Source organism: Temnothorax longispinosus, chromosome 8, assembly GCF_030848805.1.
Source record: "Temnothorax longispinosus isolate EJ_2023e chromosome 8, Tlon_JGU_v1, whole genome shotgun sequence".
NCBI lineage: Eukaryota > Metazoa > Arthropoda > Insecta > Hymenoptera > Formicidae > Temnothorax > Temnothorax longispinosus.
Genome location: NC_092365.1, coordinates 6,914,145 through 6,926,477, shown reverse-complemented (window position 1 = coordinate 6,926,477; position 12,333 = coordinate 6,914,145).

The following is a 12,333-nucleotide window of genomic DNA, read 5'->3' as shown; positions in this document are numbered from 1 at the left end:
TTATCCTATAGCTTTCTCAATATTTGAGATAGCGATCTATATCTAATTCTATTAAATTTTTCAGTTTTTTCTACCTCTATTTCATATATAATTAATTAAGATTTGGTTAATTAGTTTTGGAGTTACAGACGTTTGAAATTTCGAAGAATCCGTACATAAATATGAAAAAAAAAAAATTTCGAGATTTTGATAGAAATAGGTTTAGAAATAATAAAATAAATAAATTATTAAAAAATTATATATAAAATAGGGGTAGAAAAGACTGAAAAATATAATAAAATTAGAAATAGATCGATATCTCCAAATTTTTTTATCTATGTACATAGCGTACTCATAATCACAATTATGTGTTTAAATTTGAATTTCTTTCATTATATGAAATCTTATTTCCTAAATCAAAATGATTTGGGCAATAATTATTTGTATAAAGATTTTATTCAACGTATACCATTTTGTTATAGTCTTTGTTCACAGTCCCCTGCTCAAAATAGAATTAACGAAAATAATAATAAGAAGCAAAAAGCTCAAAGATCGAAACAATTGTACGACTTAAGGAAAAATCAAATAGAATGTGAAAAGACAAAAATACAAGTGATAAAAGACTTCACTGCTTCTCTTAAAGAAAATAATAACATCCAAACAAAAAGAAACGAATTACTTGAAACTTTAATAGAATTAAAGAGACAAAAATGAAGAAATAGTATGGAATACGAATGGAATAACGCATTTATTCACATATGTACTTATATTCATAAGGAAATAAATATATAATATATACGAAATAAACATTTTAATATTTATTTATAATTGAGCTACAATATATCTACGCTTTTCTGCAGCCTCTACTACTTCTTGTTCTTTTTCATCTTCTTCTATTTCATGTAAATTTTGCTCTTCTAAATAATCTTCATCATCTATATTTAAGTTATCACCCTCTATTATAAAATTATGCAGTATACACGCCGCAGCAATCATTTCGTTCCCCAGATCAAAATCTGAGATGTCTAGATATTTGAGTCTTCTAAACTTTCCTTTTAACAAACCAAAGGATCTTCTAATAATTGAATGAATACAACTTAATTTCATATTATATCGAGTTTGCGGGACTGTCAGATGGCCGTTTTCCTTATACGGTGTCATTAGATTCGCCATCAATGGATATGCTGAATCAATCTATTAGAAGTTGGCCCCCCACTTTTAGAATTAACATATTTTCACGGTTGTGCTGAATTGTGCTAGGTTTGTGCTATATTGTGCTCGAATATTATAACCGAATATAAATTCATAATATGAAAAATACGAAAAAAATAAAAAGAAACGAATTTTTAGGTCAGCCCCCCACTTTTCGTTTTTTTCAATTTTTTCGATTGTGCTGAGTTGTGCTAAGTTGTGCTAACATTGTGCTAAAATATTATTTTTAAAAAATAATAATAGAAAGAGTTACGATAAAAAAATAAATTATATCCAAAAATGATTTTTTTATCGTAACTTTTTTTATTATTTTTTTTAAATAATATTTTAGCACAATGTTAGCACAACTTAGCACAACTCAGCACAATCGAAAAAATTGAAAAAAACGAAAAGTGGGGGGCTAACTTAAAAATAATTTTTAGGTCAGCCCCCCACTTTTCGTTTTTTTCAATTTTTTCGATTGTGCTGAGTTGTGCTAAGTTGTGCTAACATTGTGCTAAAATATTATTTTTAAAAAATTATAACAAAAAAAGTTACGATAAAAAAATATCGTCTTTTTTTATTGTTATTTTTTTTAAATAATATTTTAGCACAATGTTTGCACAACTTAGCACAACTCAGCACAATCGAAAAAATTGAAAAAAACGAAAAGTGGGGGGCTGACCTAAAAATTATTTTTAAGTTAACCTCCCACTCTTCGTTCTTTTCAATTTTTTTGATTGTGCTGAGTTGTGCTAAGTTGTGCTAACATAGTGCTAAAATATTATTTAAAAAAAATAATAACAAAAAAGTTACGATAAAAAAATCATTTTTGGATATAATTTATTTTTTTATTGTAACTCTTTCTGTCATTATTTTTTAAAAATAATATTTTAGCACAATGTTAGCACAACTCAGCACAATCAAAAAATTGAAAAAAACGAAAAGTGGGGGGTTGATCTAAAAATTCGTTTTTTTTAAATTTTTTTTTGTATTTTTCATATTATGGTTATAATATTCGAGCACAATATAGCACAAACCTAGCACAATTCAGCACAACCGTGAAAATATGTTAATTCTAAAAGTGGGGGGCTAACTTCTAATAAGTGCTGAATCACCTATTAAATGTAGTTGTGATATAAAATTTATTCTTGCATTCGATATGTGCTCAAATAGTGGACTTTGCCTGAAAACTCTTGCGTCGTGCATTCGACCTGGCATTCCAATGAAGCAATCAATAAATTTCCCTCTGTGATTACATACTCCTGAAAATATTGAAATAAGTGTATAAAGTATCAGAATTCAATATGTATAATATTGATATAATATAATATTAATATAATTATATTTATTATTATTATATTTATTATTATTATATTATTATTATTATTATATTAAAATTATTACTACAATATTATTTTGTCTACAATCTTTTTTATCAACTATATCTATCGAATTACACATCCTCTTGTCTCTGCCTACCCGTATTTCGATCTACCTATCCATTTTCCTACTTGTGTTACAATTTAATATACAAATCTTTAATTAAGATCGCGACACGATTTGTAAGGGGCCTAATTTGCTGGTTACTCCAGCGAAATATCTGAAAGTGACACGATCACTTTAAATACAAAAAGCCGTGATATCCGTACAAAATAACCTTTTTTTTAAAAAAAGGTAAAGAAAGGCGCCAAGTACACGCATAGTAGTGTATATGTTGTTACCTCGATAAAAAAACAGTGGTAATATTATACCTAAAAAAAATCTAAGTATCTTTGTATCTCGAAAAATCTTAAAAAAACCTAAGCAGTAGTACCTTTTTACCTCGAAAAAAAAACAAAGTGGTAGTATTATACCTCAAAAAAACCTAAGTAACAAGTGGTAGACGTAATCTTTGTATCTCGAAAAATCCTAAGCAGTAGTATTTTTATTTCCAAAAAATTATAACTCAAGTGATACACATCACAAAATTACGTTACCTTATCAAAAATGAGTCGCGCTTTAAGTGATCTACTATTATTACAATTACAAAAAAGAAATTATATCTCTTTTTAAATTACAGCGCCAATTACAGAGAACATACACTGAGAAAAAAAATTTGTCAATCCCAACTTCCAAGAAATATTTAGTCCGATACGTTCAACTAAACATTTTAGTTAGTTAACTAAACATTAGTTGAATTAATTAATTCTTGATTAAAGAAACGAAATAAATTGTTGAAACAACTAATATTTAGTTAACTAACTAAAATGTTTAGTTGAACGTATCGAACTAAATATTTCTTGGGATTAACAATTTCTTTTCTCAGTGTATTTTTCGAGATACAAAGATTACGTCTACCACTTGTTACTTAGGTTTTTTCGAGGTATAATATTACCACTGCTTTTCTTCGATTAGAATAAAAGATTGAATCATGAAGAATTACACAGAGGTAACAGTACAAAATACAAATATTTTATTAAAATATTTAAACCCAACAAGGGAATACAAGGTATTTAAATACAAAGTTTATATATGTATTTTAAAAGATTTAATCACATCGCAAAGAATTACAGAGGTAACAATACAAAAAATAAAAATATTTTATTAAAATACATAAATTTTTCTTGTCAAAAAACTTGGCGCTGCTAGAGAGGGAGAGGGAGAGAGAAAGAGAGAGAGAGAGAGAGAGAGAGACCTTTTACAAATGTAAATATTACTTATTCTATACTTATTCTATACTTAATTCTAATCGCTTTACAAATCTAAACTTATCCTAACTTATCCTATACTTAATCATAAGCCGCATTATTCACCGTCACACACACACACACACACACACACACACACACACACACACACACACACACACACACACATCACCCACACCCACTCGCTCGCACATACACACCAGGCTGACCTAATTTTGAGGTCTAGCAGCGCCAAACTTTTTGACAAGAAAAATTTAGAAGGGATCTGGAGAGGGCCCAGTTTATGGGCATTTGTACTGCTTTGGGCTACCGAACTAGCTCACCTAATAATGTTATTGTCGCTGAGGCCAAAGTTAGGTCCTTACGTGATCGGGCTTTTATGTTGGGCAGTAACTTTGTAAATAAAACTATCGTTTACAATCGGAATGGCCTCAGCCAAAAATTGCAGCGTATGTCTGACTTGGAGGGTTACTGTCGATTTAAACAGCCTATGTACAGATTCTCTTTCCTTTCTGACATCTGGAGGAGGGCTCAGACTTACAGGACGGCGTTGGGACCTTCGCGCGGGTTCGAGATCTTTCAGGGGTCATATGGGTCACTCTTTCTTGCCCACCGTTGATACTGAAATTGGCAAAACCAGAAAACAAAAAAAAATATCCTGACCACATCTTTATTGAGGATGCAATTAGTGAATACAATTTGGAGTCCCCGGAGATCATTTTTACGGATGGTTCCTATGATGTTACGAAACGTTCGACTGGTGCCAGCATAATCATTTGTGATCAGGATATTGCCTACAAAATGAGTTTGTCTTTTATGTGCTCGTCTTATACGGCTGAGGCATTTGCCGTTAAGTCGGCGTTGCAGCTTATGCTCCTTCAGAGTGCATACAGAAAACGTGACATTGTGATCTTTTCGGACTGTAAATCGGTCCTGCAGTCCATTAGTAATAATCACCTAAATGTGTACAAAAATCCATATTTTACTGAGGCTAGACTCTTGCTTTATGACTTGGTACATGATCATGGGAAGAGAGTTATTTTGATATGGATCCCTGCGCATGTTGGTATCACTGGAAACGAGATGGCTGACGAGTTAGCTAGGGAGGCGGCTTGTGAGGAGGCCGACCCATCTATTGTTGTTCCGGTGAGGGACATTATGATGCGCGTCAGGAGAGAAACTTGGGAGTTCACGCAGAGGTCGATCGTCGCGGAGTCTGCGGTCAAGGGATCTTTTTACTTCAAAAACTTTTACGATCATCGTACAACGAAACCGTGGTTTTGGGGTCTGAATAAGGAGAGATACTTTGTCACATTCATCAATAGATTGAGAGCCAATCATTTCAATTTGGGATCATCCCTGTACAAAAAGAGTTATGTTGACAGCAAGAGGTGTGATTATGCGGCTACGAGATTGAGGATTTACAACACGTGTTGTTACAATGTAGAAAATATGACGATTTGAGAATTGACATGGATGCGGAACTTAGAGCCGTTGGATTTCTTGCACATATTGACATTTTTAATCTTATCAGGAGACAGAATTGGAAAATTCTTCATATTATTGTTAAATTTTTTTAAAAAATTGGGAGGGTCATCTGAATTAGTTGTACATATACTTTAGGTCTACACCGCTTGTGTCAATTACTTGGGTAGAAGACACCTGACCATCCTCACCCGAGGAAGTTTGAAAAAACGCCCCCTGTCTCGCCGGTCTCGCGTCAAGTACGCGCGGAGCGATACTGACCGTGATTACTCTTTACACGACGCGACGATTAATATTTTTTTCTATCAAGGTAATTGTTTTATTTATTTACATGTAATTATCCTATTATTATACGACGCGAAGCGAGACCGCACCGTGACTCTTTTACGCGACTAAGTGCATGTGACAGGAATTATATTTAGTAGTTTACGTTTACGTGAGTATTACTTCTGTAGTAATTTATACGAACGATATCATCGTAGTTATACTATAAAATCTTCCGTTTATGCGGAGGAATTATCGTATCGTTCGTAAGTTACTACAGAATTAAGTAACACTCGCGTAAATGTAGTATAGGTTATAGATTACCGGTTTCTTACATAAAACGCGAGATTCACTTATGTATGCAAGTTTAACGCCTATTGAGTTAATATGAAATAATTTTCCTAAATGTAAAAATAACACGATGTTATATATGCGGTTTGGCGTGAATATATATCGCGACAATAGCCGATGTGATCGAAGAAGTTGTGCATAATGTCCCGATTCAACGGCCCCTGTCCCTGGTTGAGAGTGTTAATAATGACATTAATATCTCTCACACTGTCAAGTGTCAAGCCAAATTGGCTCTTTGTTCAACTTCCGACTCATTCATCATTTCTCCTTTTTTTCATGATGTATTGGTTGGTATAACAATGAATTGCTGCCAGTTCCAGATGTATTGAACAGTAAGTGATATAATCTTATATTCTGATTATACAATACATTTTTACTTTGTAGAGGATGATTACGTGGCTGTATATTGGAGCGACAAATGGATTAGAGGATGCATTAAACAGCCAAAGAATGGTAACTACATATTGACGTTATATGTACTATTCTTCCAGATTATATACATCTCTACTCAAAATTATTTATCTTTGGATATGTAATTATACTTTGATGTTACTTCTTTGCAGGTAAATGGTCGACAGAAGCTTACAATGTGGTACAAAATTGTTCCTCAAAGGGAGTTGCTGCTCAAGCTCAGATTAAAGGTTGCATTCAAACTAATATTTATACAAATATTTATTTTATGATACAAAATTATGGGGTAAGTAGTTATTATTATCCAATCTTCGAGAATCTTTTTGCAGAAGCGCAAATTAATTGAAATTAATTGAATTTTTTAAGCTAATTTCTCTTATTGAAGAACTGGTAATGAACGGACATGCTGAACAAGTAGCATGGGACCAGATGAAGCTAGAAACACTTGAATCCATCTGTATATAAGAGTTGTCAAGAAACTCTATAATTTTCACGCATAATCCGCGATTCTTAGTCAGTATGGACTAGAGTTTAATTAATATACAATCGCTATTGATGGTCCCCTTTAATTGCGTCAAAATTGATTATTTCGCTTTTTGACTTTGTTTTTTACTGATGTTGTAAAATAGTTTTACGATTGTGTAGAATATTTATATTTAGAAAGAAAGAAATTTATAAAGATTGCTATATTGATCATAGAGTAGAGAAAACAATAACTTAACATTTTTGATTTTACAAAGTAGTGTCACATTTAAACTAGAACATTTGTATCGAATAACTCAGATGAATTAGGAAATTTGTTTTCTTACTACCTCGGTCGAAAGTACGTACTTTCGGCCCCGGTTCCACGGCAGAAAGTCTCATTTTTATGCCTTGGTTAAACTACATGCGCGCCATCTAGAATAGCGGGAGTAAAAACTTAGTTGCGTGCACTGGCACTCAATGGCTCTCAAACTTTCTGCCCGTGTAGTGTATACTATTTTTCTTGCTGCCTGGTCGAAAGTACGGAAGAATGACATGTGTGTGTTGAAGATATTGATGCCTGCCCCGACATATTTTTATTACACTAATCACAATCACTTTCTGAATAGAATTTACTAATAAACATTATCATTGACTAACTGTAAACAAATTTTTAGGTTATACGAGTGAAAGTAAAAGTAGAGGTTGGGGCGATGTGAATTGGGTTTGTGGTAATATTGTGGTAGGGATCTTGTCATATATTGAGTGCCAGTACACGCAACTAAGTTTTTACTCCCGCTATTCTAGAAGCATGCAATATATTCAAAGTGATGATTACTTTAAAAAAATGACTATTAATATATAAGCTATAACAGATATAATAACCTCAGTTGTTATAAAATAAGTTTTGTAATTGTGATACAAATAAATAGTCATGTCTAAACATAAACACAATTCCTTTAATTAAAGTGTATTTATACCTTTATTTATAGATGCATTTGATTTGATGCCTGCCCCCGACCAGCAGCACTCGCTTCGCTCGTGCCGCAAATGTCGGGGCAGGCATCAATATCTTCAACACACACATGTCATTCTTCCGTACTTTCGACCAGGCAGCAAGAAAAATAGTATACACTACACGGGCAGAAAGTTTGAGAGCCCTGAACTGCGCGCCATCGTGCTCTCGGCTTCGCCTCGAGCACGATGGCGCGCAGTGCAGGAATCTCAAACTTTCTGCCCTTGTAGTGTAATATACTATTCTACGTGACTAATATCTAGTTCTGATTGGGGACGATTCGAGAACTTATTAATAGTATATTACACTATAAGGGCAGAAAGTTTGAGATTCCTGTACTGCGCGCCATCGTGCTCGAGGCGAAGCCGAGAGCACGATGGCGCGCAGTTCAGGGCTCTCAAACTTTCTGCCCGTGTAGTGTATACTATTTTTCTTGCTGCCTGGTCGAAAGTACGGAAGAATGACATGTGTGTGTTGAAGATATTGATGCCTGCCCCGACATTTGCGGCACGAGCGAAGCGAGTGCTGCTGGTCGGGGGCAGGCATCAAATCAAGCATTTGATTTCCTCATCTGTTGACTCGCCAGATGATGGTTCATGCATTTTCTTATTTTTATTTTTATTACACTAATCACAATCACTTTCTGAATAGAATTTACTAATAAACATTATCATTGACTAACTGTAAACAAATTTTTAGGTTATACGAGTGAAAGTAAAAGTAGAGGTTGGGGCGATGTGAATTGGGTTTGTGGTAATATTGTGGTAGGGATCTTGTCATATATTGAGTGCCAGTGCACGCAACTAATGGCGTTTTCGATTTACTACTCGACCCGACTCGGGTCGCATCAATGGACGTGGAATACATACATAGATATGTATGTATTCCACGTCAATGATGCTAGAGTCCTGTATACATGATGCGACCCGAGTCGGTTTGAGTCGCAAATCGAAAACGCTATAAGTTTTTACTCCCGCTATTCTAGATGGCGCGCATGTAGTTTAACCAAGGCATAAAAATGAGACTTTCTGCCGTGGAACCGGGGCCGAAAGTACGTACTTTCGACCGAGGTAGTAAGAAAAATAATTTAATTTCTTTTCACATTTAAATTTAGGTCACCGTAGATTAAACTTGTTACTTTAGAAGTTATTGTTAAATGGCGCATTTTACTTAATATCTCATGTTATCTTTTCAAATTATTTAAAGGTTGGTAATTTATTTAAAGATTCGTCTTTTGAACATTATTTTTTGGTAACTTGTATTCCGCACTTCACTGTCGTGGCATAAAATTACTTTATGTTTCAAAAGATGGAGACTAAGCTTTAGAATTAATCCAGATGTACGCATATATACTGTGTATATTTGATTAATAAGTAATTTATCTGAGACTATTTATTTATTATTAAAAAAATTAATAATTATTTACACTAATTATTAATTTTCAAATAAATAGTTATTTATTTTTTATAAACTATCTATTAGTTATTTTAATAATAAAGAATTTATTGCTACTAATTACCAGTTTACAAAAGAAATTAATTCATATTTACCTAAATACTAACTTTCACAAACTAGATATTTTTCTCTGACAAATTACCAATTCTTTAAGTAATCTACATTTCTGACAAAAATTAAAGAAATACTAAATTTATCTTTAAAAATAGGCAAAATTCAAGCAGCTGTAACTTTGTTAAAAATGAACAAAATTTAAATTTAAAAAAAGGATTTTAAAGCTTGAAATTTCTACTTTCAAAAAGTTACTATTATTTTTTAGTTTCTGTGAATTTAGTAATTTTTACATATAGAAAACTACGAGCTGGACAAAATAGAAAATTTTTCTTTCACTTTGTGGGCCTGTCATGTTCACAAAAAAAATCCGTAAAAATTTTCAATTTTTTAACGTAAAAGCTTGAAGTTTTCTTTGCAAAATCTTTTTTTAAAAATGTTTCTACAATTTTTTGTTACTAATTTATCGCGGATTGAACAAGAAATAAGCTTTTTGACTTTGATTGCTCATAGCTCCCTTAGAAATCATCGTATTGCAATTCAAAAAACAGATTCTTAAAGCTGAAATTTTGCTCTATTAAACGGTATAATTGCCAAATTTTTTTAAATAACGTAGATATGATACAAATTGATGAAAATAATGTAAAAATTAGCGATTTTTATCTTTTTTATTTTGACCTAGAAAACAATTGTACAGAACAACAACGCAGACACATAGAAACATTTTTAAAAGAAGATTTTGGAAGGAAAACTACAAGCTTTCACATTAGAAAGTTAAAAATTTTCGCAGATTTTTTTTGCACGTGACAGGCCTACAAAAGGACAGAAAAGACAGAAAAATTTTCTATTTTGTCCAGCTCATAGTTTTCTATATGCAAAAGTTACCAAACTTACAGAAACTAAAAAATAATAGTAACCTTTCGAAAATAGAGGTTTTAAGCTTAAAATTCAAATTTTATTCATTTTTAACAAAGTTACAGCTGCTTGAATTTTACCTATTTTTAAAGATAAATTTAGTGTTCCTTCAATTTTTGTGAGAAATGTATAATTTACTTTTACTTAAATATTATTAATTTTTATGTATTTGTTGTTATTGCTAATTTTGTGAATAATTGAAAAATAAAAAATAAAAATGTTTTGCAGATTCTTGCTTAACACTACAAAATAGGTGATATTAGTACAAAATTACTTTTTTCAAAAAAAGTAAAAAAAAGTGCCAAGTACACGCAATGTATTTTGTAAATTCAAAAATCTAACCTAAGTGGTAGCTTTATATCTTTTTCACAAAATTATATTATCTAACTTAACTCAAGTGACATGTATTTCAAAAAAAAGATGTAAAATCTTTAATTTCTTCTTCACAAAATTATATTACCTAACTTAACTCAAGTGACATGTATCTAACCTATATATATAAGTAGTAGCTTTATATCTTTTTCATAAAATTATATTACTTAACTTAACTCAAGTGACATGTATTTAAAAAAAAAGATGTAAAATCTTTATTTTCTTTTTCACAAAATTATATTACCTAACTTAACTCAAGTGACATGTATTTCAAAAAAAGATGTAAAATCTTTAATTTAAATTGCGCCAATTGTAAAAAGAATATGTATATTGCTTTGAAAGATAATTGTTATGCAACTATTTTAAAGAAATAAAACCCAAGTGGTATCTTCGTATTTCTATTCAAGGGTCTTCCTATTCTAAACCCAAGTGATAATAGCTTCTTAATTCTTTTTAACAAATTTTTAATATTACAAAGAATCATTTTAATTACAAAGAATTAAAAAAGCAACAGTACAAAATAAAAATATTTAATTAAAACAAAATAAATAAATTTTTCTTGTAAAAAAACTTGGCGATTTTTTTACTCCTGTCGCATTCTTCCCTAAATTATGTTTATTGTTTTTTTTATTCAATCAAAAATCTTAGTACTAATGTTTAAATTTTAATGTTTAAATTTCAAAGTCTAGCAGCGCCAAGTTTTTTTACAAGAAAAATTTATTTATTTTGTTTTAATTAAATATTTTTATTTTGTACTGTTACTTCTTTAATTCTTTGTAATTAAAATGATTCTTTGTAATATTAAAAATTTGTTAAAGAGAATTAAAAAGCTATTATCATTTGGGTTTAGAATAGGAAGACCCTTAAATAAGAATACGAAGATACCACTTGGGTTTTATTTATTTAAAGTATTTGTATAACAATTATCTTTCAAAGCAATATAGTTATTTGTGTAACAAGTGAGGTAAGATGAAAATTCCCGGGTGCGGAGTTTACGCACGAGCCGAAGGCGAGTGCGGTAACCGCACCCGAGAATTTTCATCTTTACACTCGACTTACAGTCCCTATTTTATGTTGCAAGTGGTGGAAAGTGGTCTATCACGCACGCGTAGCGTGCGTAATGGGGTACTTTCCATGCACGTGTTGCATAATACATATTTTCTTTACAATTGGCGCAATTTAATTTAAAGATTTCACATCTATTTTTGAAATACATGTTACTTGAGTTAAGTTAGGTAATATAATTTTATGAAGAAAAAAATAAAGATTTCACATATTTTTTTTGAAACTAGAACATCACAAGCGCGCGCTGCGCGCGCGCCATTTAGCTTTTTTACTATAAAATATATATATAAAAATATATAATATATATATATATATATATATATATATATATATATATATATATATATATATATATATATATATATATATATATATATATATATATATATATGTAGGTCTAGAGGTATGTTCCGGGACTGTTTACGTTTTTTGAAATGTACAGTCCTGGAATATAACGCGTATATATGTAATCAGATTCAAAAAACTGTCCCGAAACGTGCCGTAGGACATGAATTTTTTCCAGGACAGCCCTGGAAACTGCCAAATGTCCTGGAATATACCGATGTAAAAAATAAAAGTCCCGGAACATACTTCTGGACCTACATATATATATATATATATATAAAT